Raw genomic sequence first — 25,202 nt, forward strand, 5'->3', positions numbered from 1 at the left:
CTGAAGCAATATAAACTTCTGCCAATGAGGTGGAAGTACCAACACTCCTACTCCCAAGAAAGGCCACTGTATCTCAGATTTCATCCAGCAAGTGTGAGCAGAGTATGCAATGAATAAGCCTTTGCCCAGGGAGGAGGGAAGGTTGCATGTGAATATATGAAAGAAATCAATGCTGGAGAAGGAGTTACAGATATGTAAATAATGTCTACTCAAGAACTAGATCTTTCATATATTCACATGCTTTAATCAGAAATAGTAAGCCATACTTATAGTAAATATAAAAGTAGGCAGCATGGTCATCTTTAAAGAAACGGGTTTCCGAGTACTGCCTGTCAAATGGCTGTGCTGGCTTCTGCATTTACAATGAGGCACAGGTGCTTCATGAACGTGTGCCTGCTCCACCAGGCAGCTGCATAGCAGATATCCTACAAAGGAATACTAGTGCAGAGTACTGTAGACTTAACCATGCACCTGGTGGAATGTACCCCCACTCTTTGCTTAAGCAAGCACTTGGCTTGCTGTGGCAGAAGGTGACCCAGGATAAGAGCCAACATTCCACATCCTGTTTGAATGGGGGTTGGCCCCTTTCTGCATGACCCGATGAACAAATGTTCTTTGTTTTGTCAATGTGGAATTTGATGCATCTACAAATGGCTACGGAGTGCAATGATAATTTTGTAGACTTTGGATTTGGGCAGAATGGACACAGGACAGGTTTGTTCAAGTGAAAGTCAGTAGGAACTTTAGGTAAAAGTGTAGGACTGGTTCCCAGGATGACATCTCTTGTTAATCAAAGAATAGGTTCCCTGATAGTGAATTTCTGCATTTCTCCTGGCATTACAAGAATGGTTGATCCAGGATGTCGACTACAGATGCACTTTGTGGTTCGGTTTTAAAGGGGGGTTGGCAACATCAATTGACTCAGGCAACATCTATTGACTTAAGTGGGTCCTGAGCTCCCACAATGCCAACGGGTGCCGTACAGTTGGATACACTTCAAAGAATCTTTAAAATTGTTTTATGTGTGAGAAAGAAAAAAAGTAGATAAGGTGACTTCAGTTCTTCCAAGTCTTGATACAACCACCAGATGGTTTTGCTAACTCTAACAAGTATGGTAGTATATGGTCAGGATGTGTATGTATGTTTATATATCTACTAAATGCAGAAATGCTTTCATTTGGCATTTGTAAGGAAATGCCTCCTTGGCATGGTTACCCCCTTTTTGCCTTTGCTGATGCTATGTTTTGATTTGAAAGTGTGCTGAGGCCTGCTAACCAGGCCCCAGCACCAGTGTTCTTTCCCTAACCTGTACTTTTGTTTCCACAATTGGCACACCCTGGCATCCAGGTAAGTCCCTTGTAACTGGTACCCCTGGTACCAAGGGCCCTGATGCCAGGGAAGGTCTCTAAGAGCTGCAGCATATCTTATGCCACCCTGGGGACCACTCACTCAGCACAGAGACACTGCTTGCCAGCTTGTGTGTGCTAGTGAGGACAAAACGACTAAGTCGACATGGCACTCCCCTCAGGGTGCCATGCCAACCTCACACTGCCTATGAAGTATAGTTAAGTCACCCCTCTAGCAGGCCTTACAGCCCTAAGGCAGGGTGCACTATACCATAGGTGAGGGCACCAGTGCATGAGCACTGTGCCCCTACAGTGTCTAAGCAAAACCTTAGACATTGTAAGTGCAGGGTAGCCATAAGAGTATATGGTCTGGGAGTCTGTTTTACACGAACTCCACAGCACCATAATGGCTACACTGAAAACTGGGAAGTTTGGTATCAAACTTCTCAGCACAATAAATGCACACTGATGCCAGTGTACATTTTATTGTAACATACACCCCAGAGGGCACCTTAGAGGTGCCCCCTGAAACCTTAACCAACTACCCGTGTAGGCTGACTGGTTTTAGCAGCCCGCCACACAAGACATGTTGCTGGCCACATGGCGAGAGTGCCTTTGTCACTCTGTGGCTAGTAACAAAGCCTGTACTGGGTGGAGATGCTCATCACCTTCACCTTGCAGGACTAACACCTGGCGGTGAGCCTCAAAGGCTCACCCCCTTTGTTACAGCACCACAGGGCATTCCAGCTAGTGGAGTTGCCCGCCCCCTCCGGCCACGGCCCCACTTTTGGCGGCAAGGCCAGAGGAGATAATGAGAAAAACAAGGAGGAGTCACTGACCAGTCAGGACAGCCCCTAAGGCAACCTGAGCTGAAGTGACTCTGACTTTTAGGAATCTTCCATCTTGCAGATGGAGGACCCCCCCAATAGGGATAGGAATGTGACCCCCTCCCCTTGGGAGGAGGCACAAAGAGGGTGTAGCCACCCTCAGGGCTAGTAGCCATTGGCTACTGCCCTCCCTGACCTAAACACACCCCTAAATTCTGTATTTAGGGGCTCCCCTGAACCTAGGAACTCCGATTCCTGCAACCTAAGAAGAAGAGGACTGCTAAGCTTAAAAACCCTGCAGAGAAGACAGACACCCCAACTGCTCTGGCCCCAGCTCTACCGGCCTGTCTCCCCACTTCGAAAAGACACTGCTCCAGCGACGCTTTCCCCAGGACCAGTGACCTCTGAATCCTCAGAGGACTGCCCTGTTCTAGAAGGACCAAGAAACTCCCGAGGACAGCGGCTCTGTTCACCCACGACTGCAACTTTGTTTCCAAAGAAGCAACTTCAAGACAACTGCATTTCCCGCCGGAAGCGTGAGACTTGCTACTCTGCACCCGACGCCCCCGGCTCGACTTGTGGAGAAACACTTCAGGGAGGACTCCCCGGCAACTACGAGACTGAGTAGCCAGAGTTGCCCCCCCCCCCCTGACCGTGACTGCCTGACTCCCAGATCCTGACGCCTGGTAAAGACTCTGCACCCGCAGCCCCCAGGACCTGAAGGATCGGAACTTCAGTGCAGGAGTGACCCCCAGGAGGCCCTCTCCCTTGCCCAGGTGGTGGCTACCAAGAGGAGCCCCCCCCCCCCCTGCATCGCTGAAGAGACCCCTTGGTCTCCCATTGATTTCCATTGGAAACCCAACGTGTGTTTACACACTGCACCCGGCCGCCCCCGTGCCGCTGAGGGTGTACTTTCTGTGTGGACTTGTGTCCCCCCCCCCCCGGTGCCCTACAAAAACCCCCTAGTCTGCCCTCCGAAGACGCGGGTACTTACCTGCTGGCAGACTGGAACCGGGGCACCCCCTTCTCCATTGAAGCCTATGCGTTTTGGGCACCACTTTGAACTCTGCACCTGACCGGCCCTGAGCTGCTGGTGTGGTAACTTTGGGGTTGCTCTGAACCCCTAACGGTGGGCTACCTTGGACCCAAACTTGAACTCCGTAGGTAGTTTACTTACCTGCAAGAACTAACAAACTCTTACTCCCCCTAGGAACTGTGAAAATTGCAGCAAGTGTCTAGTTTTAAAATAGCTATATGTGATTTAGGTGAATAGTATATATGCTATTGTGATTATTCAAAGTTCCTAAAGCACTTACCTGCAATACCTTTCATTTGAAGTATTACATGTAAATTTGAACCTGTGGTTCTTAAAATAAACTAAGAAATGAAAATGTCACTTACCCAGTGTACATCTGTTCGTGGCATCAGTCGCTGAAGATTCACATGTTGTGCATAGCCCGCCATCTGGTGTTGGGTCGGAGTGTTACAAGTTGTTTTTCTTCGAGGAAGTCTTTCGAGTCACGGGACCGAGTGACTCCTCCTCTTCGTCTCCATGGCGCATGGGCGTCGACTCCATCTTCGATTGTTTTCCCCGCAGAGGGTGAGGTAGGAGTTGTGTTGTAGTAACAGTGCCCATGCAATGGAGTGACTAAGTATGTACCTATTAAAGGTTTAAATAATATATTTACAAAATGTACAAAGCTTAAGCTAACTTCCGCACTGCTACAGGCTCCCGGGGAGGTGGGTGGGCACATGTGAATCTTCAGCAACTGATGCCACGAACAGATGTACACTGGGTAAGTGACATTTTCAGTTCGATGGCATCTGTCGCTGGAGATACACATGTTGTGCATAGACTAGTAAGCAGTTATCTCCCCAAAAGCGGTGGCTCAGCCTGTAGGAGTGGAAGTAGTTTGAAATAAGGTTCTTAACACGGCTTGACCTACTGTGGCTTGTTGTGCGGATAGCACGTCTATACAGTAGTGCTTGGTGAACGTGTGAGGCGTAGGCCACGTGGCTGCCTTACATATTTCGTTCATTGGAATATTTCCTAGAAAGGCCATGGTAGCACCCTTCTTTCTGGTTGAGTGTGCCCTTGGTGTAATGGGCAGCTGTCGTTTTGCTTTAAGGTAGCAGATTTGGATGCACTTAACTATCCATCTGGCTATACCTTGTTTTGATATTGGGTTTCCTGCATGAGGTTTTTGGAATGCAATAATGAAAATGTCACTTACCCAGTGTACATCTGTTCGTGGCATCAGTCGCTGAGATTCACATGGTATGCATGAGCTCGCCATCTGGTGTTGGGTCGGAGTGTTACAAGTTGTTTTTCTTCGAAGAAGTGTTTTCGAGTCACGGGACCGAGTGACTCCACCTTCTGTGCTCATTGCGCATGGGCATCGACTCCATCTTCGATTGTTTTCCCCGCAGAGGGTGAGGTAGGAGTTGTACTATAGTAATAGTGCCCGCGCAATGAAAAATGTAAGTATGTACCTATTAAAGGATTAAGTAATATATATACAAATGTACAAAATTGAAGGTAACTTCTGAACTGCTACAGGCTTCCGGGGAGGTGGGTGGGTCCATGTGAATCTCAGCGACTGATGCCACGAACAGATGTACACTGGGTAAGTGACATTTTCAGTTCGATGGCATCTGTCGCTGTAGATACACATGGTATGCATAGACTAGTAAGCAGTTAGTTCCCCATAAGCGGTGGTTTAGCCTGTAGGAGTAGAAGTTGTCTGAAATAGAGTTCTTAATACAGCTTGACCTACTGTAGCTTGTTGTGCGGATAGCACATCTATACAGTAGTGTTTGGTGAATGTGTGAGGCGTAGACCAAGTGGCTGCCTTACAAATTTCTTGCATTGGGATGTTTCCTAAAAAGGCCATTGAAGCACCTTTTTTCCTTGTTGAATGTGCCCTGGGAGTAATGGGCAGTTGTCTTTTTGCTTTAAGGTAGCAGATTTGGATGCATTTAACTATCCATCTGGCTATACCTTGTTTTGATATTGGGTTACCTGCATGAGGTTTTTGGAATGCAATAAATAGCTGTTTAGTTTTTCTGATGTTCTTCGTTCTGTCAATGTAGTACATTAATGCTCTTTTGACATCTAATGTATGTAGTGCTCTTTCAGCCACAGAATCTGGCTGTGGGAAGAATACTGGTAGTTCTACCGTTTGATTTAGATGGAATGGAGAAATAACTTTTGGTAAAAATTTTGGATTAGGTCGTAGGACGACCTTATTTTTATGTATTTGTATAAAAGGTTCTTGTGTTGTGAACGCTTGAATTTCACTTACTCTTCTTAGAGATGTAATGGCGATGAGAAAGGCAACTTTCCAGGTGAGGAATTGTATTCCGCAAGAGTGCATGGGTTCGAAAGGTGGGCCCATGAGTCTTGTTAGAACCACGTTTAGGTTCCATGAAGGAACAGGTGGTGTTCTTGGTGGTATAATTCTTTTAAGCCCTTCTATGAATGCTTTGATAACTGGTATCCTATACAAGGAAGTTGAATATGTAGTTTGCAGGTATGCAGATATTGCTGCAAGGTGTATTTTAATAGAAGAGAAGGCTAGCTTTGCTTTTTGTAAATGGAGCAAGTAATTTACTATATGTTTTGGAGTTGCCTCTAGTGGTTGTATCTGATTATGATGGCAGTACCAAACAAATCTTTTCCACTTACTTGCGTAGCAGTGTCTAGTGGATGGCCTTCTGGCCTGCTTTATGACTTCCATACACTCTTGGCTAAGTTGTAAGTGTCCGAATTCTAGGATTTCAGGAGCCAGATTGCTAGATTCAGCGATGCTGGGTCCGGGTGTCTGATCTGTTGGTTGTGTTGCGTTAACAGATCTGGTTTGTTGGGCAGTTTGATGTGTGGTACTACAGACAGATCTAGCAGTGTTGTGTACCAGGGTTGTCTTGCCCACGTTGGTGCTATTAAAATGAGTTTGAGTTTGTTTTGACTCAATTTGTTTACTAGGTAAGGAAGGAGAGGGAGAGGAGGAAAAGCGTAAGCAAATATTCCTGACCAGTTCATCCATAGGGCATTGCCTTGGGATTGCTTGTGTGGGTATCTGGACGCGAAGTTTTGGCATTTTGCGTTCTGTTTTGTTGCAAATAAGTCTATTTGTGGTGTTCCCCAGAGTGTGAAGTAGGTGTTCAGAATTTGTGGGTGGATTTCCCATTCGTGGACTTGCTGGTGATCTCGAGAGAGATTGTCTGCCAGCTGATTCTGGATCCCCGGAATAAACTGTGCTATTAGACCAATTTGATGGTGGATTGCCCACTTCCATATTTTTTGAGCTAACAAGCTTAACTGCGTTGAATGTGTTCCTCCTTGTTTGTTTAGATAATACATCGTTGTCATGTTGTCTGTTTTGACAAGGATGTATTTGTGGGTTATGATTGGTTGGAAAGCTTTTAGTGCTTGAAAAACTGCTAATAATTCTAGATGATTTATATGCAGTTTTGTCTGATGTATGTTCCATTGTCCTCTTATGTTGTGTTGATTGAGATGTGCTCCCCACCCTGTCATGGAAGCATCTGTTGTTATTACGTACTGTGGCACTGGGTCTTGGAAAGGCCGCCCTCTGTTTAAATTTATACTGTTCCACCATAGAAGCGATAGGTAAGTTTGGCGGTCTAGCAACACCAGATCTAGAAGGTGACCCTGTGCTTGAGACCACTGTGAGGCTAGGCACTGTTGTAAGGGCCTCATGTGCAGTCTTGCGTTTGGGACAATGGCTATGCATGAGGACATCATGCCTAGGAGCTGTAGTATTGTTCTTGCTTGTATTGTTTGGTTTGGAGACGTGTTGAATGACCCTGTTGAAATTGTGGATCCTTTGTGGAGTTGGCGTTGCTACTCCTTTTGTCGTGTCTATTATGGCTCCTAGATATTGCTGTACTTTGCTTGGCAGAATGTTTGATTTTGCAAAGTTGACGGTGAACCCTAGATTGTAGAGGGTTTGTATGACTTGATTTGTGTGGTTTGAGCATTGTGTGAGCGAACTGGTTTTGATTAGCCAGTCGTCTAGATACGGGAACACATGTATTTGCTGCCTTCTGATGTGTGCAGCGACTACTGCTAGGCATTTTGTGAATACTCTTGGAGCGGTTGTTAAACCAAAAGGCAATACTTTGAATTGGTAATGTATTCCTTTGAATACAAACCTTAGATATTTCCTGTGTGATTGATGTATTGGTATATGGAAATATGCGTCCTTGAGGTCTAGGGTTGTCATGTAGTCGTGTTTTCTGAGCAATGGTAACACTTCTTGTAGTGTGACCATGTGAAAGTGGTCTGATTTGATGAATGTGTTTACTACCCTGAGGTCTAGAATTGGTCTCAGTGTTTCGTCCTTTTTTGGTATCAAGAAGTACAGTGAATAAACTCCTGTGTTTATTTGTGTGCTTGGTACTAATTCTATTGCATTTTTTTGCAGTAGTGCTTGAACTTCTATCTCTAGAAGCTGTGAATGGTATTTTGATAAATTTTGTGATTTTGGTGGTATGTCTGGAGGGAATTGCATGAATTCTATGCAATAACCATGTTGGATAATTGCTAGGACCCAGGTGTCTGTAGTTATTTTGTCCCATGCTTCGTAATATTGATGTATCCTCCCCCCCACTGGTGTTGTGTGGGAGGGGTGAGTGACGTGTGAGTCACTGCTTGTTGGTAGTGGTTTTGGGGCTTTGAAATCTTCCTCTATTTCTAGGAAATTGCCCCCCTCTATACTGGCCCCGAAAACCTCCCCTGTACTGTCCCTGGTAGGTGGGCGGTGCGGACTGTGAGGTGCTAGCTTGTGTGGCCTGACCCCGAAACCCTCCTCTAAAAGGTGTTTTGCGGAAGGTGTTATAAGATCCTCTGCTCTGCGGGGAGTAGAGTGCGCCCATGGCCTTGGCAGTGTCAGTGTCCTTCTTGAGCTTTTCTATGGCTGTGTCGACCTCCGGACCGAACAGAAGTTTCTCGTTTACTGGCATGTTAAGCACTGCCTGCTGAATTTCTGGCTTGAATCCAGACGTTCTGAGCCATGCGTGCCTACGGATGGTAACCGACGTATTAATGGTTCTTGCGGCCGTGTCTGCTGCATCCATGGAGGAGCGTATTTGATTGTTGGAAATGTTTTGACCCTCCTCAACAACCTGTTTTGCTCTTTTTTGCAGATCTTTTGGGAGATGTTCAATGAGATGCTGCATCTCATCCCAGTGGGCTCTGTCGTATCGCGCTAGCAGCGCTTGTGAATTTGCGATGCGCCACTGGTTTGCTGCTTGGACAGCAACCCTCTTCCCGGCTGCATCGAACTTCCTACTTTCTTTATCTGGGGGAGGTGCATCCCCAGAAGTGTGTGAGTTTGCCCGTTTTCTGGCAGCCCCTACCACCACAGAGTCTGGTGGCAGCTGAGAGGTGATGAATACAGGGTCCGTAGGAGGCGCCTTATACTTTTTGTCCACCCTAGGCGTCACTGCCCTACTTTTAACTGGCTCCTTGAAAATGTCCTTTGCATGGCGTAGCATGCCTGGGAGCATCGGCAGGCTTTGGTAGGAGCTGTGGGTTGAGGAGAGGGTGTTAAATAAAAAATCATCCTCTACTTGTTCCGAGTGTAGTTCCACATTATGGAATAATGCTGCTCTAGCCACCACTTGTGAGTAGGCTGTGCTGTCTTCCGGTGGTGATGGCCTAGTTGGGTATGTGTCTGGGCTGTTATCAGACACTGGTGCGTCATACAAGTCCCACGCATCCTGATCTTGGTCATCGTGGCTCATGGCGGTGTGAGCTGGCGAATGTGACGGGGTGTAAGTTGGCGAAGCCGGAGTTACAGGTGGAGGCGAGGGAGGAGGTGTTACCTTTTGTGCTGTTTGTTGCTGAGGAGTAAACTGAAGCGTTCTCTTTCGTTTGACAGGTGGAAGGGTACTGATCTTCCCAGTCCCCTGCTGAATAAAGATACGCTTTTGCGTGTGATCCACGTCAGTGGATTGCAGTTCTTGTTCAAATCTATGTTTCTTCATTTGAGAAGACATAGAATGCTCTTCAGTGTAGGAGCCAGAAACAGGGTCTGATGTCGCTTTTTTCGGCTCCGAAAACCCAGTCGATTGTTTTTTCGGCTCCGAGGTAACCTTCCTCTTTTTCTGTGCCGAAAATTCTTGGCCTCTATGGTCTTCGGCGCCACTGTCTCGGCGTCGATCCGTGTCGACACCGAACTCTCGGTGTCGATGCTTCTGTTTAGCACTCTCTCGGTCCCGAGGAGGCTGCGTGCCGGTGTCTCGACCGAAGTCGGACGATCTCGACACTGAATGGGCCTTTTTCGGTGCCGATTGTTGGTCACCGAGAATTTGGGTGGAGCCATGGCCGGTTGGCAGTGGCGTCCCCTGGGCCTTCTTTCCTTTTTTAAGGTTTGATCTCGACGTCTTACTCACAGTTCTTGTAGAGTGTAGCTCGTCGGAGTCTGAGTCCTGGATGGAAAAGGATTCCTCCTGTTCCTCTTCTGTCTCGAACTGTGGACGCTCTTTTGGCGTGGACGCCATCTGGAGTCTTCTCGCTCGACGGTCGCGCAGAGTTTTTCGGGACCGGAACGCCCGACAGGCCTCACAGGATTCTTCGCTGTGCTCGGGTGACAGGCACAGATTACAGACCGAGTGTAGGTCCGTATAAGGATATTTGTTGTGGCATTCGGGGCAGAATCGAAACGGGGTCCGATCCATCGGCGTTGTCCTCCACGCGGTCGGGCCGACTAGGCCCCGACGGGGTGCCGAAATCTACCCCGAAGGGCACCGAGGCGCTTCGATGTTCAACGCGTCGTCGTATGTGTCTATCTCTAACCGGATCGCAACGATACCGTCGAAAATCTTCCGTCTTCAGCTATCTTTCCGTTCCGAAACTCGGAGCGACAGGAACACGTCCGAACCCGATGGCGGAAAGAAAACAATCGAAGATGGAGTCGACGCCCATGCGCAATGAGCACAGAAGGTGGAGTCACTCGGTCCCGTGACTCGAAAACACTTCTTCGAAGAAAAACAACTTGTAACACTCCGACCCAACACCAGATGGCGAGCTCATGCATACCATGTGTATCTACAGCGACAGATGCCATCGAACATAGTTGTTTAGTTTTCCTGATGTTTTTTGTTCTGTCAATGTAGTACATTAATGCTCTTTTGACATCTAATGTATGTAGTGCCCTCTCAGCTACGGAATCTGGCTGTGGGAAGAACACTGGTAGTTCTACCGTTTGATTTAGGTGGAACGGTGAAATAACCTTTGGTAAAAATTTAGGATTAGTCCTTAGGACTACCTTATTTTTGTGTAGTTGGATAAAAGGTTCTTGTATTGTAAACGCTTGAATTTCGCTTACTCTTCGTCGAGATGTGATGGCGATGAGAAATGCAACTTTCCAGGTTAGGAACTGTATTTCGCAAGAGTGCATGGGTTCGAAAGGTGGACCCATGAGTCTTGTTAGGACAACATTGAGGTTCCATGAAGGAACGGGTGGTGTCCTTGGTGGTATAATTCTTTTAAGGCCTTCCATAAATGCTTTAATGACTGGTATCCTATATAGTGAAGTTGAATAGGTAACCTGCAGGTATGCAGATATTGCCGCAAGGTGTATTTTAATGGAAGAGAAAGCTAGGTTAGATTTTTGTAAGTGTAGCAAGTAACCCACTACATCCTTTGGAGATGCGTGTAATGGTTGGATCGGATTATGATGGCAGTAGCAAACAAACCTCTTCCATTTGCTTGCATAGCAGTGCCTAGTGGATGGCCTTCTGGCTTGCTTTATGACTTCCATACATTCTTGGGTAAGTTCCAAGTGTCCGAATTCTAGGATTTCAGGAGCCAGATTGCTAGATTCAGCGATGCTGGATCTGGATGCCTGATCTGTTGGTTGTGTTGTGTTAACAGATCCGGCCTGTTGGGCAATTTGATGTGGGGTATGTAGGAAGTTGGCTCTGTATGTGCTATTTCAAAGTAAGGAATAGCATGCACAGAGTCCAAGGGTTCCCCTTAGAGGTAAAATAGTGGTAAAAATAGATAATACTAATGCTCTATTTTGTGGTAGTGTGGTCGAGCAGTAGGCTTATCCAAGGAGTAGTGTTAAGCATTTGTTGTACATACACAGACAATAAATGAGGTACACACACTCAGAGACAAATCCAGCCAATAGGTTTTGTTATAGAAAAATATCTTTTCTTAGTTTATTTTAAGAACCACAGGTTCAAATTTAACATGTAATATCTTGTTTGAAAGGTATTGCAGGTAAGTACATTAGGAACTTTGAATCATTTCAATTGCATGTATACTTTTCAAGTTATTCACAAATAGCTGTTTTAAAAGTGGACACAGTGCAATTTTCACAGTTCCTAGGGGAGGTAAGTTTTTGTTAGTTTTACCAGGTAAGTAAGACACCTACAGGGTTCAGTTCTTGGTCCAAGGTAGCCCACCGTTGGGGGTTCAGAGCAACCCCAAAGTTACCACACCAGCAGCTCAGGGCCGGTCAGGTGCAGAGTTCAAAGTGGTGCCCAAAACGCATAGGCTAGAATGGAGAGAAGGGGGTGCCCCGGTTCCGGTCTGCTTGCAGGTAAGTACCCGCGTCTTCGGAGGGCAGACCAGGGGGGTTTTGTAGGGCACCGGGGGGGACACAAGCCCACACAGAAATTTCACCCTCAGCGGCGCGGGGGCGGCCGGGTGCAGTGTTAGAACAAGCGTCGGGTTCGCAATGGAAGTCAATGAGAGATCAAGGGATCTCTTCAGCGCTGCAGGCAGGCAAGGGGGGGGCTTCCTCGGGGAAACCTCCACTTGGGCGAGGGAGAGGGACTCCTGGGGGTCACTTCTGCAGTGAAAGTCCGGTCCTTCAGGTCCTGGGGGCTGCGGGTGCAGGGTCTTTTCCAGGCGTCGGGACTTAGGTTTCAGAGAGTCGCGGTCAGGGGAAGCCTCGGGATTCCCTCTGCAGGCGGCGCTGTGGGGGCTCAGGGGGGACAGGTTTTGGTACTCACAGTCGTAGAGTAGTCCGGGGGTCCTCCCTGAGGTGTTGGTTCTCCACCAGCCGAGTCGGGGTCGCCGGGTGCAGTGTTGCAAGTCTCACGCTTCTTGCGGGGAGATTGCAGGGTTCTTTAAAGCTGCTCCTTTGGATAAAGTTGCAGTCTTTTTGGAGCAGGTCCGCTGTCCTCGGGAGTTTGTCGTCGAAGCAGGGCAGTCCTCAGAGGATTCAGAGGTCGCTGGTCCCTTTGGAAGGCGTCGCTGGAGCAGAGTTCTTTGGAAGGCAGGAGACAGGCCGGTGAGTTTCTGGAGCCAAGGCAGTTGTCGTCTTCTGGTCTTCCTCTGCAGGGGTTTTCAGCTAGGCAGTCCTCCTTCTTGTTGTTTGCAGGAATCTAATTTTCTAGGGTTCAGGGTAGCCCTTAAATACTAAATTCAAGGGCGTGTTTAGGTCTGGGGGGTTAGTAGCCAATGGCTACTAGCCCTGAGGGTGGGTACACCCTCTTTGTGCCTCCTCCCAAGGGGAGGGGGTCACAATCCTAACCCTATTGGGGGAATCCTCCATCTGCAAGATGGAGGATTTCTAAAAGTTAGAGTCACCTCAGCTCAGGACACCTTAGGGGCTGTCCTGACTGGCCAGTGACTCCTCCTTGTTGCTTTCTTTGTTCCCTCCAGCCTTGCCGCCAAAAGTGGGGGCCGTGGCTGGAGGGGGCGGGCAACTCCACTAAGCTGGAGTGCCCTGCTGGGCTGTGACAAAGGGGTGAGCCTTTGAGGCTCACCGCCAGGTGTTACAGCTCCTGCCTAGGGGAGGTGTTAGCATCTCCACCCAGTGCAGGCTTTGTTACTGGCCTCAGAGTGACAAAGGCACTCTCCCCATGGGGCCAGCAACATGTCTCTAGTGTGGCAGGCTGCTGGAACTAGTCAGCCTACACAGACAGTCGTTAAGTTTCAGGGGGCACCTCTAAGGTGCCCTCTGGGGTGTATTTTGCAATAAAATGTACACTGGCATCAGTGTGCATTTATTGTGCTGAGAAGTTTGATACCAAACTTCCCAGTTTTCAGTGTAGCCATTATGGTGCTGTGGAGTTCGTGTTTGACAAACTCCCAGACCATATACTCTTATGGCTACCCTGCACTTACAATGTCTAAGGTTTTGTTTAGACATTGTAGGGGTACCATGCTCATGCACTGGTACCCTCACCTATGGTATAGTGCACCCTGCCTTAGGGCTGTAAGGCCTGCTAGAGGGGTGTCTTACCTATACTGCATAGGCAGTGAGAGGCTGGCATGGCACCCTGACGGGAGTGCCATGTCGACTTACTCGTTTTGTCCTCACTAGCACACACAAGCTGGCAAGCAGTGTGTCTGTGCTGAGTGAGAGGTCTCCAGGGTGGCATAAGACATGCTGCAGCCCTTAGAGACCTTCCTTGGCATCAGGGCCCTTGGTACTAGAAGTACCAGTTACAAGGGACTTATCTGGATGCCAGGGTCTGCCAATTGTGGATACAAAAGTACAGGTTAGGGAAAGAACACTGGTGCTGGGGCCTGGTTAGCAGGCCTCAGCACACTTTCAATTGTAAACATAGCATCAGCAAAGGCAAAAAGTCAGGGGGGCAACCATGCCAAGGAGGCATTTCCTTACAGGGTACTACTGATAGGTCTAGCAGTGTTGTGTACCAGGGTTGCCTTGCCCAAGTTGGTGCTATCAATATGAGTTTGAGTTTGTATTGACTCAATTTGTTTACTAGATATGGAGGGAGAGGGAGAGGGGGGAAAAGCGTATGCAAATATCCCTGACCAGTTCATCCATAGGGCATTGCCCTGGGACTGCCTGTGTGGGTATCTGGATGCGAAGTTTTGGCATTTTGCGTTCTCTTTTGTTGCAAACTAGTCTATTTGAGGCGTTCCCCAAAGTCTGAAGTAAGTGTTTAGAATTTGGGGGTGAATTTCCCATTCGTGGACCTGTTGGTGATCTCGAGAGATTGTCTGCAAGATGATTCTGGATCCCTGGAATAAACTGTGCTATTAGGCGAATGTGGTTGTGAATTGCCCATCGCCATATCTTCTGTGCTAGAAGGTTCTACTGCGTTGTGTGTCCCCCCCCTGTTTGTTTAGATAATACATTGTTGTCATGTTGTCTGTTTTGACAAGAATGTATTTGTGAGTTATGATTGGTTGGAAAGCCTTTAGTGCTTGAAAAACTGCTAGCAGTTCTAGGTGATTTATATGCAGTTTTGTTTGATGAACGTTCCATTGTCCTTGTATGCTGTGTTGATTGAGGTGTGCTCCCCGTCATGGAAGCATCTGTTATTACGTAATGTGGCACTGGGTCTTGGAAAGGCCGCCCTTTGTTTAAATTTATACTGTTCCACCATAGAAGCGAGAGATATGTTTGGCGGTCTATCAACACCAGATCTAAAAGGTGACCCTGTGCTTGTGACCATTGTGATGCTAGGCACTGTTGCAAGGGCCTCATGTGCAGTCTTGCGTTCGGGACAATGGCTATGCATGAGGACATCATGCCTAGGAGTTGTAATATCATTTTTGCTTGTACTTTTTGTGTTGGGTACATGCGTCGTATGATATTGTTGAAATTTTGAATTCTTTGTGGACTTGGAGTGGCTAGTCCTTTTGCTGTGTCTATTATGGCTCCTAGGTATTGTTGTACCTTGCAAGGCAGAATGTGTGATTTTGCAAAGTTGACGGTGAAACCAAGTTTGTAGAGGTTTTGTATGACCTGATTTGTGTGGTGTGAGCACCTTGTCAGTGAGTTGGTCTTGATTAGCCAGTCTAGATACGGGAATACGTGTATTTGCTGCCTTCTGATGTGTGCAGCCACTACTGCTAGACATTTTGTAAAGACTCTTGGTGCGGTTGTTAAACCAAACGGCAATACTTTGAATTGGTAATGTATTCCTTTGAATACAAACCTTAGGTATTTCCTGTGCGACTGATGTATTGGTATATGGAAATACGCGTCTTTGAGGTCTAAGGTTGTCATGTAGTCCTGTAGTTTTAGCAATGGTAACACTTCTTGTAGCGTGACCATGTGAAAGTGATCTGATTTGATGTAGGTGTTTAGTATTCTGAGGTCTAGGATTGGTCTCAGTGTTTTGTCCTTTTTTGGTATTAAGTAGAGTGAATAAACTCCTGTGTTTATTTGTGACTTTGGTACTAGTTTGATTGCATTCTTTTGGAATAATGCTTGGACTTCTATTTCTAGAAGGTCGGAATGTTGTTTCAATAAATTCTGTGCTTTTGGTGGTATGTTTGGAGGGATTTGTAGAAATTCTATGCAATAACCATGTTGGATAATTGCTAAGACCCAAGTGTCTGTAGTTATTTCTTTCCATGCTTGGTAGTAATGACCTATTCTTCCCCCCACTGGTGTTGTGTGGAGGGGATGAGTGACATGTGAGTCACTGCTTGGTTGTAGGGGTTTTGGGGCTTTGAAATTTTCCCCTATTCCTAGGGAATTGTCCCCCTCTATATTGGCCCCGAAAACCTCCCCTGTACTGTCCCTGGTAGCTGGACGGTGTTGCCTGTGAGGTGCTGGCTTGTGTGGCCTGACCCCGAAACCCCCCTCTAAAGATTGTCTTGCGGAAGGTGCTGTAAGTGCCTCTGCTCTGCGGGGAGTAGAGTGCGCCCATGGCTTTAGCAGTGTCAGTGTCCTTTTTCAGTTTCTCAATTGCCGTGTCCACCTCTGGTCCGAACAGTTGTTTCTCATTGAAGGGCATATTGAGAACTGCCTGCTGTATCTCTGGTTTAAAACCAGACGTTCGTAGCCATGCGTGCCTTCTTATAGTCACAGATGTGTTAATTGTCCTTGCAGCTGTGTCTGCTGCGTCCATAGAGGAGCGTATCTGATTATTAGATATGTTCTGTCCTTCCTCAACCACCTGTTTCGCCCTGTTTTGTAGTTCCTTGGGTAGATGCTCAATGAGGTGTTGCATCTCGTCCCAATGGGCTCTGTCATAGCGCGCAAGTAGTGCTTGAGAGTTAGAGATGCGCCACTGGTTTGCAGCTTGTACTGCGACTCTCTTTCCGGCTGCATCGAACTTGCGGCTCTCTTTATCTGGGGGTGGTGCATCCCCAGATGTGTGGGAGTTGGCTCTCTTGCGAGCTGCTCCTACTACGACAGAATCTAGTGGCAGCTGTGTGGTGATGAAAACAGGGTCTGTGGGAGGCGCTTTGTATTTCTTTTCAACCCTTGGTGTGATTGCCCTACTTTTGACCGGCTCCTTGAAGATTTCCTTTGCGTGCCGAAGCATTCCTGGGAGCATAGGCAGGCTTTGGTAGGAGCTGTGGGTGGATGAGAGGGTGTTGAATAAGAAGTCATCCTCGACTGGTTCTGAGTGGAGGTTTACGTTGTGGAACTCTGCCGCTCTAGCCACCACTTGTGAATAAGCTGTGCCGTCTTCTGGTGGTGAGGGCTTTGTGGGATACGCCTCTGGACGGTTGTCCGACACTGGGGCGTCGTATAAGTCCCAAAACTCAGAGCGACAGGAACACGTCCGAACCCGATGGCGGAAAGAAAACAATCGAAGATGGAGTCGACGCCCATGCGCAATGGAGACGAAGAGGAGGAGTCACTCGGTCCCGTGACTCGAAAGACTTCTTCGAAGAAAAACAACTTGTAACACTCCGACCCAACACCAGATGGCGGGCTATGCACAACATGTGTATCTCCAGCGACAGATGCCATCGAACATATATTTTTCTATACAAAAACCTATTGGCCTGGAATTGTCTTTGAGTGTGTGTTCCTCACTTATTGCTTGTGTATGTACAACAAATGCTCAACACTACTCCTTTGATAGGCCTACTGCTCGACCACTCTTCCACAAAATAGAGCATTAGTATTATCTCTTTTTGCCACTATCTTACCTCAAAGGGGAACCCTTGGACTCTGTGCATACTATTCGTTACTTTGAAATAGTGCATAGAGAGCCAACTTCCTACAGCATTGTACGTCTTAACTGTTGCAGGTGGTTATGCAAGGATGTTGCATTCTGCTGGTAAATCCAAGGAGTTGAACATCAGGTGATCAGGTACCATGCAGTCTGGTTCAAAGTCTTGGGGTTGTGATGGATTATCTCACACGGTGTCTGGAGCGGAGCCTGTAGTCTGGTTTCAGTGGTACTGCCAGACATACAAATAACTGTGGTAGTTACGGTGTACAACACTGGAGCAAAGAGGACTAGAGTGCAGCCATCAGTCTTTGCATTTCTCAAAACCATGAAAGGGGAAACCAGGGGAAATGGAGGCAAGGCATATGCAAAGACACTGGACCATCTGATCTAAAGGGCACTACGCATGCAAAAACTTGCTGGTGAAGCAAGTGTATTTGCTGTTGCTCCAGGTGACGAACAGAATGATTGTAGGATGATCCCACTGTTGGAAAATGTAGTTAACTTGGTGTTGGTGAAGTTCCCACTCTTGGCATTCTGAAATTTGTCGACAGAATATCTGCCTGAATGTTTGTGTCCTGGAAGGTGTTCCACTGCAATGCTGACTTCGTGAGAAATGTCCCCAGTCCCACAGATATTGATCCTCTTCTGTGAGAATCCAGAACTGCGTATCCCTTAGGATGGCTATGTAGAACAGATGTTGTGTTGTCTCCCCCAATGAGGACTGCATGACCTGCTAGTCTTATTAGGAAAACAAGTGGGGCAAGTCTTATGGCTCAGACCTCAAGTACGTTGATGTATTCCATCATGTGTGTCTGACCAGAGACCTCTGGTCGTCAGCATTTGCAAGGGCACATTCTTTCTTAGCTCTACTCTGTCTGATAAAGTATGGAAAGGGTGACATGTCTAAGTTTACAGGCAATCTCCACAACAAACGTTCTTGTTCCGGTAGTCTCATGACTCAAGACTTTCATCCCATGAGCTGTAGATTTATTTTTACTGGATGTATAGTTCTTGCTGTACAGGTCTCATTCAAAGCCTGTAAAAGAGAATGACGCCCAATGCAGGATGACATTAGTCCCAGACTTGTACTGTCTGGCTAGGATTCTCTGGTTTTGTCCAGGGATATCAAGTAATCTTCTCCATGGATCAAATGGAGAAGCCACTAAAGAATAACCATGCAGAACACTTGCTTTTTCCAAAGCTTATTCAGTTGTTAGATCCAGAACTGGTCTCCATTGTCCAATTTTCTTCATTATCAAGAAGTATCTGAAATAAAATACCTTTTTTCTGTGATTTGGAGACCTTTTCTACAGCTCCTTTGATGAGCAGAAAGTGGAGACTTTTCTTCTGAAGTGCCATCAAGCAGAGATGTTCCTCTTTCGTTGGGCGGGCACGTAGTCTGTACAAAAAACCAAAATATGTCCTTTGTGTACCAATTTCCACTGTGGTCTGATGTAATAAACTCCAATTCATAAGCAAAAAAAGGGAATCAGGTTACAAGCACTGAAAATTCTTCATTGCCGTCGATAGTATCTAACAGTGGAAGCAGTGATTTTCTCGGATTGGTCATTGATGGTGTAGTAGTCGATGATGAAGCAGTTGTCAACATCTCGGTTTTCTTTGTGGTCTCCAAAGGCAAAAGTCTTTTCTTTTTTTAATGCTAATTGCAGCTCAAAGGAATGAGATTTTGTAGTGCAGACAAGCGTGCTTTCCTATGTTTTCTGAGTGAAATCCATTTTTTTCTGTAAGGAGGAGGCTGCAGGCACTATGCAATAAGTCAAATACTGGAAACTATGTGTCTCTTTTCCTCTGCTGCCTTCGTGGAAGGGCTTGGTAACACTTCCCACTGCATTATCTCCAGACAAGGGAAATCACCTTTTGAAGGAGGTTGTTTATTAACTTCTAGCAGATATGGTGCCAACTGTAGGAAGCTGGCTCCTAACATAGTATACCAAAATGAAGCAAACTGTGCAAAGACTCCAGGACCTCCCTTATGAGTAGAGAAGGGGGGCCTTGCTCTAGCAATCCCAAAGTGCTCTTTTAGGGGGTAGTGTTGTCAGGCAGCCTTAGGCTTACCAGAGGAGTGTTAAACATTTGCTGCATGCAGAGTCAATAAATGATACACACCTCAATAAGGAGATCCATGCCAATTTATAAAAATAACATCTTTATATGAGGCATCAAGATCACCACAATCACTTAACTACATTTCAAATTTCTGAAGCGGTAATGTTATCTTATGGGGGGAAAAGATACTCTATGTGGGTACTTACTAGCAACTTATAGGACCCATCTTCTAGCGTTATGGTAAGTTTGAGGCAAGATCCAAAACAGCACAAAAAGGTCACCCCCGGGGCTCTAGGGTGTCAAGTGTCCCATTCACTTCAATGGAGATCAGTCGGGTGAGAAAGAGGCTGCAGACAGGAACTGGTGGCCAGTCCAGGGGAACCCAACAGGGGGGGGGGGGGGGCTCAACCCTTGAGTTCCTCAGGCATGTGGGGACACAGTTAGCCCAGCGGTTTATATAACTGTAGGAAAGGAGATTACATAGTGTGGTCCGGAGAGCAAAATAGCATATACAGTTTTCACATCAATCACATATAGCTATTTTAAAACTAGACACTTAGTGCAATTTTCAACAGTTCCTGGGGGGGAGTAATAGTTTGTTAGTTTTTGCAGGTAAGTAAACCACCTACGGGGTTCAAGTTTGGGTCCAAGGTAGCCCACCGTTGGGGGTTCAGAGCAACCCCAAAGTTACCACACCAGCAGCTCAGGGCCGGTCAGGTGCAGAGGTCAAAGTGGTGCCCAAAACACATAGGCTTCAATGGAGAAGGGGGTGCCCCGGTTCCAGTCTGCCAGCAGGTAAGTACCCGCGTCTTCGGAGGGCAGACCAGGGGGGTTTTGTAGGTCACTGGGGGGGGGGGGGGGGGGGGGGGGGGAACACAAGTCCACACAGAAAATACACCCTCAGCAGCACGGGGGCGGCCGGGTGCAGTGTGCAAACATGCGTCGGGTTCTCAATAGGAATCAATGGGAGACCAAGGGGTCTCTTCAGCGATGCAGGCAGGCAAGGGGGGGCTCCTCGGGGTAGCCACCACCTGGGGGTCGCTCCTACACTGGAGGTCGGATCCTTCAGGCCCTGGGGGCTGCGGGTGCAGAGTCTTTACCAGGCGTTGGATCTTAGAAGCAGGCGGTCGCGGTCAGGGGGAGCCTCTGGATTCCCTCTGCAGGCGTCGCTGTGGGGGCTCAGGGGGGTCAACTCTGGCTACTCACGGTCTCGCAGTCGCCGGGGATTCCTCCCTGAAGTGATTGTTCTCCACAAGTCGAGCCGGGGGCGTCAGACACAGAGTGTCAAGTCTCACGCTTCCAGCGGGAAACGCAAGTTGTTTCAAAGTTGCTTCTTTGTTGCAAAGTTGCAGTCTTGGGTGAACAGAGCTGCTGTCCTCAGGAGTTCTTGGTCCTTCTAGATGCAGGGCAGTCCTCTGAGGCTTCAGAGGTCGCTGGTCCCTGTGGAAAGCGTCGCTGGAGCAGTGTCTTTAGAAGGGGGGAGACAGGCTGGTAGACCTGGGGCCAAAGCAGTTGGTGTCTCCGTCTTCTCTGCAGGGTTTTTCAGCTTAGCAGTCCTCTTCTTAGGTTGCAGGAATCTGAGTTCCTAGGTTCAGGGGAGCCATTAAATACTAAATTTAAGGGCGTGTTTAGGTCTGGGGGGGTTAGTAGCCAATGGCTACTAGCCCTGAGGGTGGGTACACCCTCTTTGTGCCTCCTCCCTGAGGGGAGGGGGGCACATCCCTAATCCGATTGGGGGAATCCTCCATCTGCAAGATGGAGGATTTCTAAAAGTTAGTCACCTCAGCTCAGGACACCTTAGGGGCTGTCCTGACTGGCCAGTGACGACTCCTTGTTTTTCTCATTATCTCTCCTGGACTTGCCGCCAAAAGTGGGGCCATGGCCAGAGGGGGCGGGCAACTCCACTAGCTGGAGTGCCCTGTGGTGCTGTAACAAAGGGGGGAGCCTTTGAGGCTCACCACCAGGTGTTACAGTTCCTGCAGGGGGTGGTGTGAAGCACCTCCACCAAGTACAGGCTTTGTTACTAGCCACAGAGTGACAAAGGCACTCTTCCCATGTGGCCAGCAACATGTCTGGTGTGTGGCAGGCTGTAAAAACCAGTCAGCATACACGGGTAGTCAGTTAAGTTTTCAGGGGGGCACCTCTAAGGTGCCCTCTGGGGTGTATGTTACAATAAAATATACACTGGCATCAGTTTGCATTTATTGTGCTGAGAAGTTTGATACCAAACTTCCCAGTTTTCAGTGTAGCCATTAAGGTGCTGTGGAGTTCGTGCATGACAGACTCCCAGACCATATACTCTTATGGCTACCCTGCACTTACAATGTCTAAGGTTTTGCTTAGACACTGTAGGGGCACAGTGCTCATGCACTTGTGCCCTCACCTATGGTATAGTGCACCCTGCCTTAGGGCTGTAAGGCCTGCTAGAGGGGTGACTTATCTATACTTCATAGGCAGTGTGAGGTTGGCATGGCACCCTGAGGGGAGTGCCATGTCGACTTAGTCGTTTTGTCCTCACTAGCACACACAAGCTGGCAAGCAGTATGTGCTGAGTGAGGGGTCCCCAGGGTGGCATAAGACATGCTGCATCCCTTAGAGACCTTCCCTGGCATCAGGGCCCTTGGTACCAGTTACAAGGGACTTACCTGGATGCCAGGGTGTGCCAATTGTGGAAACAAAAGTACAGGTTAGGGAAAGAACACTGGTGCTGGGGCCTGGTTAGCAGGCCTCAGCACACTTTCAAATCAAAACTTAGCCTCAGCAAAGGCAAAAAGTCAGGGGGTAACCATGCCAAGGAGGCATTTCCTTACAGAAGTGACTCAAACATTCAACACCAATTCGTAGTTTTTATCCCAGTGCCTAGACTGGCTGCTTCTCTTCACTTGAGCAGGCCGCAACAAGTTGGGGGCCAGTAACAGGGACCCCTCAGGTCCACGTAGACCGTTTACTCTTCCGTTAAGCAGTCTCAGGGTCTTTAGTGCACTTTTTATCTTTGCCACAGTCCAGCAAAAAACTAGCCCTTATGCTGAGAATAATGGTTTTGGAAGATGCTAGGGGCAAGATGGATGTGGCAAGTGTTCCTGTGGTCACTCTGGTACACATGTGTTGCAGGGGTCATCTACAGTCTCAGGATTTGATCTCCCACGATGCAGCAGTGGAGTCCAATATAGGTCATGTCGCTACTGGCCAATTGGTCTCCCAGTTACAGCCATCTCAGAGGCTGTTTGCAGGTAAGCAAATCTTTTCCTTAAGGGGACCAGGATCCTCAGACATTGGCTACGGGTCAGAGACACCTCAGGAAGGCAGGGCTGTCACTCAGAAAACATCTGTCTTCTTTCCAGTCTAGTATTGATCTGAAAACAGTGTTTGGAGTGTCACTTTTATGGCATATTCAGGTTTGTGGAAAGGGAGGACACACAAGCCAATGAGTCAATAGTTCTCATGAGGGAACCCTTACCACTTTGCATCACTTCCTGGGGGTTGGGCACAAACAATCCCAGGATACCATTATCTACACAAATCCAAAGAGACGCACGCCTTTTTCCTCTTTGAGGAGCCCTGGGTACATCGCTGGGGTGTACCAAACATAATGAGCCACTCCTCTTGGAAGTCCGGTTCTGTAATGGGTTCACCTCTCTGGAGGAGATGCCAGCCTGTCTGCCTATACAAAGGAGAACAGTGATGCAAGTGGCAATCACAAATTCACCTGAAGGGGTAGTGTAGGAAGTTGGCTCTGTATGTGCTATTTCAAAGTAAGGAATAGCATGCACAGAGTCCAAGGGTTCCCCTTAGAGGTAAAATAGTGGTAAAAATAGATAATACTAATGCTCTATTTTGTGGTAGTGTGGTCGAGCAGTAGGCTTATCCAAGGAGTAGTGTTAAGCATTTGTTGTACATACACATAGACAATAAATGAGGTACACACACTCAGAGACAAATCCAGCCAATAGGTTTTGTTAGATAAAAATATATTTTCTTAGTTTATTTTAAGAACCACAGGTTCAAATTTAACATGTAATATCTTGTTGGAAAGGTATTGCAGGTAAGTACATTAGGAACTTTTTTAGGCATTTCAATTGCATGTATACTTTTCAAGTTATTCACAAATAGCTATTTCAAAAGTGGACACTTAGTGCAATTTTCACAGTTCCTGGGGGAGGTAAGTTTTTGTTAATTTTACCAGGTAAGTAAGACACTTACAGGGTTCAGTTCTTGGTCCAAGGTAGCCCACCGTTGGGGGTTCAGAGCAACCCCAAAGTTACCACACCAGCAGCTCAGGGCCGGTCAGGTGCAGAGTTCAAAGTGGTGCCCAAAACGCATAGGCTATAATGGAGAGAAGGGGGTGCCCCGGTTCCGGTCTGCTTGCAGGTAAGTACCCGCGTCTTCGGAGGGCAGACCAGGGGGGTTTTGTAGGGCACCGGGGGGGACAAGCCCACACAGAAATTTCACCCTCAGCGGCGCGGGGGCGGCCGGGTGCAGTGTTAGAACAAGCGTCGGGTTCGCAATGTAAGTCAATGAGAGATCACGGGATCTCTTCAGCGCTGCAGGCAGGCAAGGGGGGGGCTTCCTCGGGGAAACCTCCATTTGGGCAAGGGAGAGGGACTCCTGGGGGTCACTTCTGCAGTGAAAGTCCGGTCCTTCAGGTCCTGGGGGCTGCGGGTGCAGGGTCTTTTCCAGGCGTCGGGACTTAGGTTTCAGAGAGTCGCGGTCAGGGGAAGCCTCGGGATTCCCTCTGCAGGCGGCGCTGTGGGGGCTCAGGGGGGACAGGTTTTGGTACTCACAGTCGTAGAGTAGTCCGGGGGTCCTCCCTGAGGTGTGGGGGCCGGGGCCGGAGGGGGCGGGCAACTCCACTAGCTGGAGTGTCCTGCGGTGCTGTGACAAAGGGGTGAGCCTTTGAGGCTCACCGCCAGGTGTTACAGCTCCTGCCTGGGGGAGGTGTTAGCATCTCCACCCAGTGCAGGCTTTGTTACTGGCCTCAGAGTGACAAAGGCACTCTCCCCATGGGGCCAGCAACATGTCTCTAGTGTGGCAGGCTGCTGGAACTAGTCAGCCTACACAGACAGTCGGTTAAGTTTCAGGGGGCACCTCTAAGGTGCCCTCTGGGGTGTATTTTGCAATAAAATGTACACTGGCATCAGTGTGCATTTATTGTGCTGAGAAGTTTGATACCAAACTTCCCAGTTTTCAGTGTAGCCATTATGGTGCTGTGGAGTTCGTGTAAAACAGACTCCCAGACCATATACTCTTATGGCTACCCTGCACTTACAATGTCTAAGGTTTTGCTTAGACACTGTAGGGGTATAGTGCTCATGCACTGGCACCCTCACCTATGGTATAGTGCACCCTGCCTTAGGGCTGTAAGGCCTGCTAGAGGGGTGTCTTACCTATACTGCATAGGCAGTGAGAGGCTGGCATGGCACCCTGAGGGGAGTGCCATGTCGACTTACTCGTTTTGTCCTCACTAGCACACACAAGCTGGCAAGCAGTGTGTCTGTGCTGAGTGAGAGGTCTCCAGGGTGGCATAAGACATGCTGCAGCCCTTCGAGACCTTCCTTGGCATCAGGGCCCTTGGTACAAGAAGTACCAGTTACAAGGGACTTATCTGGATGCCAGGGTCTGCCAATTGTGGATACAAAAGTACAGGTTAGGGAAAGAACACTGGTGCTGGGGCCTGGTTAGCAGGCCTCAGCACACTTTCAATTGTAAACATAGCATCAGCAAAGGCAAAAAGTCAGGGGGCAACCATGCCAAGGAGGCATTTCCTTACAGGTAGCCTCTTAAGTTTGGCCATCTGTGGCCACCAACAGTAGTCCCCAGGATGGGGAAGGTCACATCTCCTTCCAAGAGTACTTTTTTGTTCCCAGTTTCTGAAAGCACTTCACAATTTCTGGCGTGAAACAGTGTAATCTTGGGTAACAACTGCTGCAGATACACAGGAAAGAATACTGGAGATCTGGCAACAAAATGATGATTTTTTTAAAGTCACCTTAAGAATAAAAGTTCTTTTAATCCAAGCTTTGCAATGAGATGGTTTAAATGTAAGAATTAATTTGATATGTTGGTATAACAGCTT

General features: G+C 47.9%; 1 protein-coding gene across 3 annotated transcripts in view; it reads right to left on the minus strand.

The window, feature by feature from the left end:
• The window catches only part of PRRC2C (proline rich coiled-coil 2C), a 1,097,702-nt gene that overhangs the window by 992,474 nt on the left and 80,026 nt on the right, over positions 1–25,202 (minus strand). The gene's annotated exons all lie outside the window — the stretch shown is intronic.

This window comes from Pleurodeles waltl, chromosome 4_2, assembly GCF_031143425.1.
Source record: "Pleurodeles waltl isolate 20211129_DDA chromosome 4_2, aPleWal1.hap1.20221129, whole genome shotgun sequence".
Classification (NCBI taxonomy): domain Eukaryota; kingdom Metazoa; phylum Chordata; class Amphibia; order Caudata; family Salamandridae; genus Pleurodeles; species Pleurodeles waltl.